We start from the raw sequence: 5,645 nt of genomic DNA, 5'->3' as shown, positions 1-5,645 counted from the left end.
TGTTTTTGTGCAGATTTATTTTTTATGATTTTGTGTGTAAATCATGTCACAACAAATGTGATATTCTGACACATATTAGTATGGTCACACTTAACCCGGACAAAACACACCACATGACAAAAATGTAAGTAGAGGTCTGTAAACATCATCTAAAACTATAGGATGCTGTAATATCTTGTTAAAGGAACAACATAAATGTATGTCTTTTTAACAAGTATTCATTTTATTAGTAGATGACATTGACTGATGGACAACTAAAAATGCATGTAACATCATTCACTCTCATATTAATATATAAATACGTAATTAAATATGAAATGACAGGATCACTGAACAGTTGGGGATGGGTATCCTTAAGGTTTTACTTTTATCAATACCACTTATAGGTTCAGTGCTTTTAACGGTTCTCTTATCTGTACTTTTTGTGGTGTTTTTTTAATCAAAAAAGAACAAAAAAACAAATTGAACAGAATTAACAACACTTTGTTTTATTATTGTGTTTACAATGGTTTGAAAGAAAATTACTTTTAAAGCATTTATCTGGAAAAAAATAAACATGTTTGCCTTTTCTGGCAGAAGTCGGGATCTTTCTTGGTTTATCGTGCTCCCTACAGTTGAAAATACCCTCTTTGAGTTGCAAAATGCAGTTAAATTATATGTGTATCATTTTTCATTAACTTCACATAAATGAGTTAACTGTGTTTTGGGAGTTAACTGTGTTTTAATACAGTTTGGAGCATCTTGCAATGTAAAAATGAAAATGATTAAATCTTAATAAGCAAAGTTTATTATTAGGCTATCTATAGGCTATTTTGTAAATACAGCTGATGTAAAACGCATTTTTAAAGTTTAAGATTATTTAGGCCCCAGCAAAAAAAATAAATAAATAAAAAATTCATTGTACCGAATGTGTGCGTTTTTTTTTAACTATTAATATTACATGATAATTAAATTTAATTTAGGTGATTGGACTCAGCGATGTGGATGATTTGACGTTACCGTGAGTAGCTAGGCAGTCGAAAACTTTTCATTTGTCTTTCTGCAGTTAATGCACTTTTGAAAGATACTTTCACTTTTCTTTATTTCTTGTGTTTCCGCTTATACAAGAAAACAACTCGTGGCGTTTGTTGCAGCAGGTATTGTCACTGTCCACTCGGGACAGCCCGTTTGGTTTACCTCCACAAGCTTACGAGCTGTTTGTGCGCGCAAGTACTGTGTCACGAGCTACGTGTGAGGGCTTAGCGCGAGTCTGTGTCGCAAGCTATGTGTGTACGCTTAGCGTGAGCCTCCGCTGAGTGCGCACACACAGCCGAGAACTATGGCTTTAGCCTGGTTTATACTTCTGTGTCAAGTGATCGACGTGACCCACGGCGCATACCTACCACGTAGCTGTGCATTCATACTTCTGTGCGCTGTTTTTGTTGCTCTGCAATAACACTTCAAACGCTAGTTGGCAGTGAGGTGTTTATGTTCCTCTATGTCGACTTTCTTCGCTGGTGTTTTGTTTTTTCTGAACACTTCCTTAATGTACAAGTTGCACATCTGCCGGTTCCTGCCTCAGAATGAGCAAATTTGAGCCACTTGTACATTAAGGAAGCATTCAGAAAAACAAAACACCAGCGAAGAAACTCGACACAGAGGAACATAAACAGTTCACTGCCAGCTAGTGTTTTGGAAGTGTATTGCAGAGCAACGAAACAGCGCGCTTAAGTATAAATGCACGGCTACGCGCAAGGCTTACACGTGGGTCACGCTGATAACTTGACGCAGAAGTATAACCAGGCCTCTTCAACCAGAGAACCAGACCAAAAAAGTTATGTCCACTTTTCTCTATATATTTTTTTAAACTATATTTAGCTGAGAGCAAACACTGAGTGTTTATTAATAAATGATATTTGAAAAAATATATGTAATTTAGTATCGGTATCATGATATTATTTTAGGCATCATATCGAAGTAAAAATTTTTGGTAACGTGCAACACTAATAACAACTTCCTGTTTCGTGGTGAAAATTTAAAGTTTGTGAGACCGGCAAGGACAAAAACTCTAGGCAAAAACAGCACTTTTCGGCAGAGAAAGTTAAAAATATCCAACTTCCTGTTGGGTTTGAGATTTCGCTCCAAGAGACTTTTTGTAGGTATTGGCATGTTTGATGCATGTGCCAATTTTCGTTAATGTGCATGAAACGTAGCTCAGAGGCCACTCCGTCAAATGTGCATAGGTGGCGCTGTCAAGCCATTTTGCCACACCCACTTCCGAAACCTATAACAAAAGTAAATTCACTGCATGTGCAAAGTTTTGCGAGTTTTCAAGCATGTTTAGACCCTAAAAATGTGATTAATTTTAGAGAAGAAGAATAAGAAACGGATCAATTTCAATAGGACCTACATACCGTAGGTGCTAGGTTCCTAATAAATCCATTAAAACACAATTTGTAGTAGTGGTGCTCATTCATTTTGGTGCTCCTATAATTTTGGTAGTGCTAGGTAAAAAAGTTTTTTTTTATCTTGAGCTCTGTTTGTGTTGACATGCCCACAAAGCAAACAATGTTCCTTAACCTGATAGTTATCAAGTTATCAGTTATCAATCATCATGTTGTTGTAATTGTTTTAAGTTGACCAATTACACATAAACAAAAATAATAACAATAATCGAAATCGTAAATCGGTCAATCCTTGAAAAAATATCAAGATTAAGTTTTGTCATCACCCAGCCTATATGACATGCTGCACATGAGAGAAAAAAGCCTTATTGAATTAGTGAGAGCTAAAGTTCTACAAACTGTGTGGCATTACAAGGATGAGGAGAACAATGAAAAATGCATGGTAACAATAAAGCATGGTGGTGTCTGTTTTTTTGTGCAGGGTTGCATTAGTTCTACAGGTGTCGATAAGCTGTATTTCATAGATGACATCATGAATTCACAAATACACTGTGAAATACTGAAAGGGAAGATGCAACCATCAGCTCATGCACTGAGAAGACTTAGACCAAAGATCATTGGTTCAATTTTGAGAAAGAAATTGATTTAAGCAGATCTCCATCCAACCGCTGAAAGTGTTTTCACAGAAAAGGAAAAATAAAAATGCTGCATGTTGTCAATTAGTTAATGCATGTCTAGAAGAATTGGTTTGTACTTAACAAAATATAGATTTTTTTATTATTATTTTATAGTGTGTAATCACTTTTGCAAAGCACATTAGAAATAAATGTAACATTATTTTGTTTTTCTAAAGAGGTTTGGTGACCACTTTCGTGGTAATAAAAGTAAAAAACTGTTTTGTAAAAATGTACCAGACTGGTCTTATAATCACTACGAAATTGCAAACCAATCTTATTTACAGTGATTTGTGCACAGGTTTTGTGGTACCGTTATGCTTTTTTTTTCTTAACCGTGCACTCGTAACCACAATGTCCTAATTCCATAGCTAGTTAAACAGCATATAATTGTTATCTTCTAATTATTCGCGCCGTGATAAACCAGCTATATATATGTTTAAAAACCTTGGGGGGAAATACAATAGTATTTTAATAATGTACCTTTCAATATGCCGTCTCTTTCAGCAATAATTCCTGTACTTCCTGTTTACTCCCTGTAAAGAAAGTGACGTACTACTCTTCTTCTCCTTTTTCCGGTTGTTTTATGGCGTATCGCATTCTTAAATAGAGCATTACCGCCATCTACTGTGAGTTATGGATCAGAGACTCATTCCCTTTTCTCTGGACTTTTTAAAACCCGAGCTTTCGATGTTGCTGCGTTTTCAGCTCCTCTATCTACAGCTACTCTGTTAATGTTATTATTCTAACTAATGTATTATTCTTCTTTTTTAACAATTGTATCAACCATATATTTCTTCTGGATATTTTTTTTTATGTTATTTGTTCATCGTGTTTCTGTAGATCATTAATTAACATATTTATTTCCTCTGTGTATTTATTGTCAACTAACGAGTACATGTTCTACAAACTGCTTATTGGCATGACATTCGGTTACAGTATTGCCAAAGCCCTTCAAATATGTAATTTTTAAAGCATCAAATAAAAATAAAATAATAATAATAACAATAATAATAATAATAATAATATAATAATACAGTAGATAAGAAATAATGACAAAAACTGAATACTTTGACAATAATAATAAATTATTTAAATAAGACCACATGAATTTTCATAACCATTTCTGAAGGTGTGGAGGGGTGTATACATATTTTTACAGCTAATCTAGATGTCAATTTCATCCTCTCTGAGTACATGGTGTAGTTTATTTAAATAAAGAGTCATATAAATTAAAAAATGAATTAGTCAATGTTTCAAATTGGGGGGGGGGGGTATATTTATCTTGTTGAGATGTATTTGGGGACAGACACAGAAGGAAGTGTGTTCATCCTCTATTTGGTTGTGTCACATTGTTTACATATTCTTTGTTCTTAACACGCAAAACCTCAGCTCCCACCACGCCAGGGCCTGTTCCAGGCACACCAGGGCCGGCTCAAGCTATGCCATGGCCTGCTCAAGCCACGCCAGGGCCTGCTCAAGCCATGCCAGGGTCTTCTCCAGCTCACAAGATGGCTGTCTCCAGTCTTCCAGTTCACAAGATGGCCGCCTCCATTTCTCCAGCTCACAAGATCGCTGTCTCCAGTCCTCCATTTCACAAGATTGCTGCCTCCAGTCCTCCAGCTCACAAGATGACTGTCTCAAGTCCTCCAGTTCACAAAATGGTCACCACCAGCCCTCCAGCTCACGCATGGGTAAGCGCTAATCTGCTACTAGCTTACAAGATGGCTCCCTGTTCCAAGTCTGTTCCTGCTATAGTTCCAGTTCATGTTCATATTCCTGAAATGCCATCACCTGAGCCACCAGAATGGCCACCACAATCTGAGTTGCCAACGCTGCTCCCACCACCAGAGCTGTTGCTACTAGAACTGCCATATCTTCAGTCGCCGCCAAAGCTGCCAGAGTTGCCGCCAGAACCTGAAATTCCTGATTGGTCGGTGCCAGAACCCTCTGAATCTCTCGAATGGCGGGCGCCAGATACCTCTGAGTCCCTCGAATGGCAGGCGCTAGACACCTTTGAATCTCTCGAATGGATGGTGCCAGACACTTTTGAATCCCTTGAATGGCGGGCGCTAGGATCCTCTAAATTCCTCAAATGGCAGGCATCAGACAACTCTGAAATCCTCGAATGGCCGCCGCCTGAGCTTCCTGAATGGTCGCCGCCGCCTGAGCTTCCTGAATGGCTGCCGCCGCATGAGCTTCCCGAATGGCAGGCGCCAGATCCCCTTGAGTCCCACGAAAGGCCAGAGCAGTCACCTGAGTCCCACGAAAGGCCAGAGCAGTCACCTGAGTCCCACGAAAGGCCAGAGCTGTCACCTGAGTCCCACGAAAGGCCAGAGCTGTCACCTGAGTCCCACGAAAGGCCAGAGCAGTCACATGAGTCCCACGAAAGGCCAGAGCTGTCACCTGAGTCCACGAAAGGCCAGAGCTGTCACCTGAGTCCCACGAAAGGCCAGAGCAGTCACATGAGTCCCACGAAAGGCCAGAGCTGTCACCTGAGTCCCACGAAAGGCCAGAGCCGTCACCTGAGTTCCACAAAGGGCCAGAATTACCACCGGAGTTCTACGAATGGCTGCCAGAGCCATGT

At 39.0% G+C, this 5,645-nt stretch overlaps 1 protein-coding gene across 2 annotated transcripts in view; it reads right to left on the bottom strand.

Moving 5' to 3' along the window:
- The window catches only part of becn1 (beclin 1, autophagy related), a 102,050-nt gene extending 98,442 nt beyond the window's left edge, over window positions 1-3,608 (bottom strand). Inside the window, exon 1 of one of the 2 annotated variants that reach the window (XM_056470080.1) lies at window positions 3,542-3,608. The gene's annotated coding sequence lies outside the window, so the exon portion shown is untranslated. The remainder of the gene's footprint in view (window positions 1-3,541) is intronic. The other variant, XM_056470081.1, reaches the window with a different exon arrangement.
- Between the last annotated feature and the right edge of the window lie 2,037 nt (window positions 3,609-5,645).

The sequence above is a fragment of the Danio aesculapii genome, chromosome 12, assembly GCF_903798145.1.
Source record: "Danio aesculapii chromosome 12, fDanAes4.1, whole genome shotgun sequence".
NCBI lineage: Eukaryota > Metazoa > Chordata > Actinopteri > Cypriniformes > Danionidae > Danio > Danio aesculapii.
The sequence above is the reverse complement of the archived record's forward strand: the minus strand, read 5'-3'. Positions and strand labels throughout refer to the sequence as shown.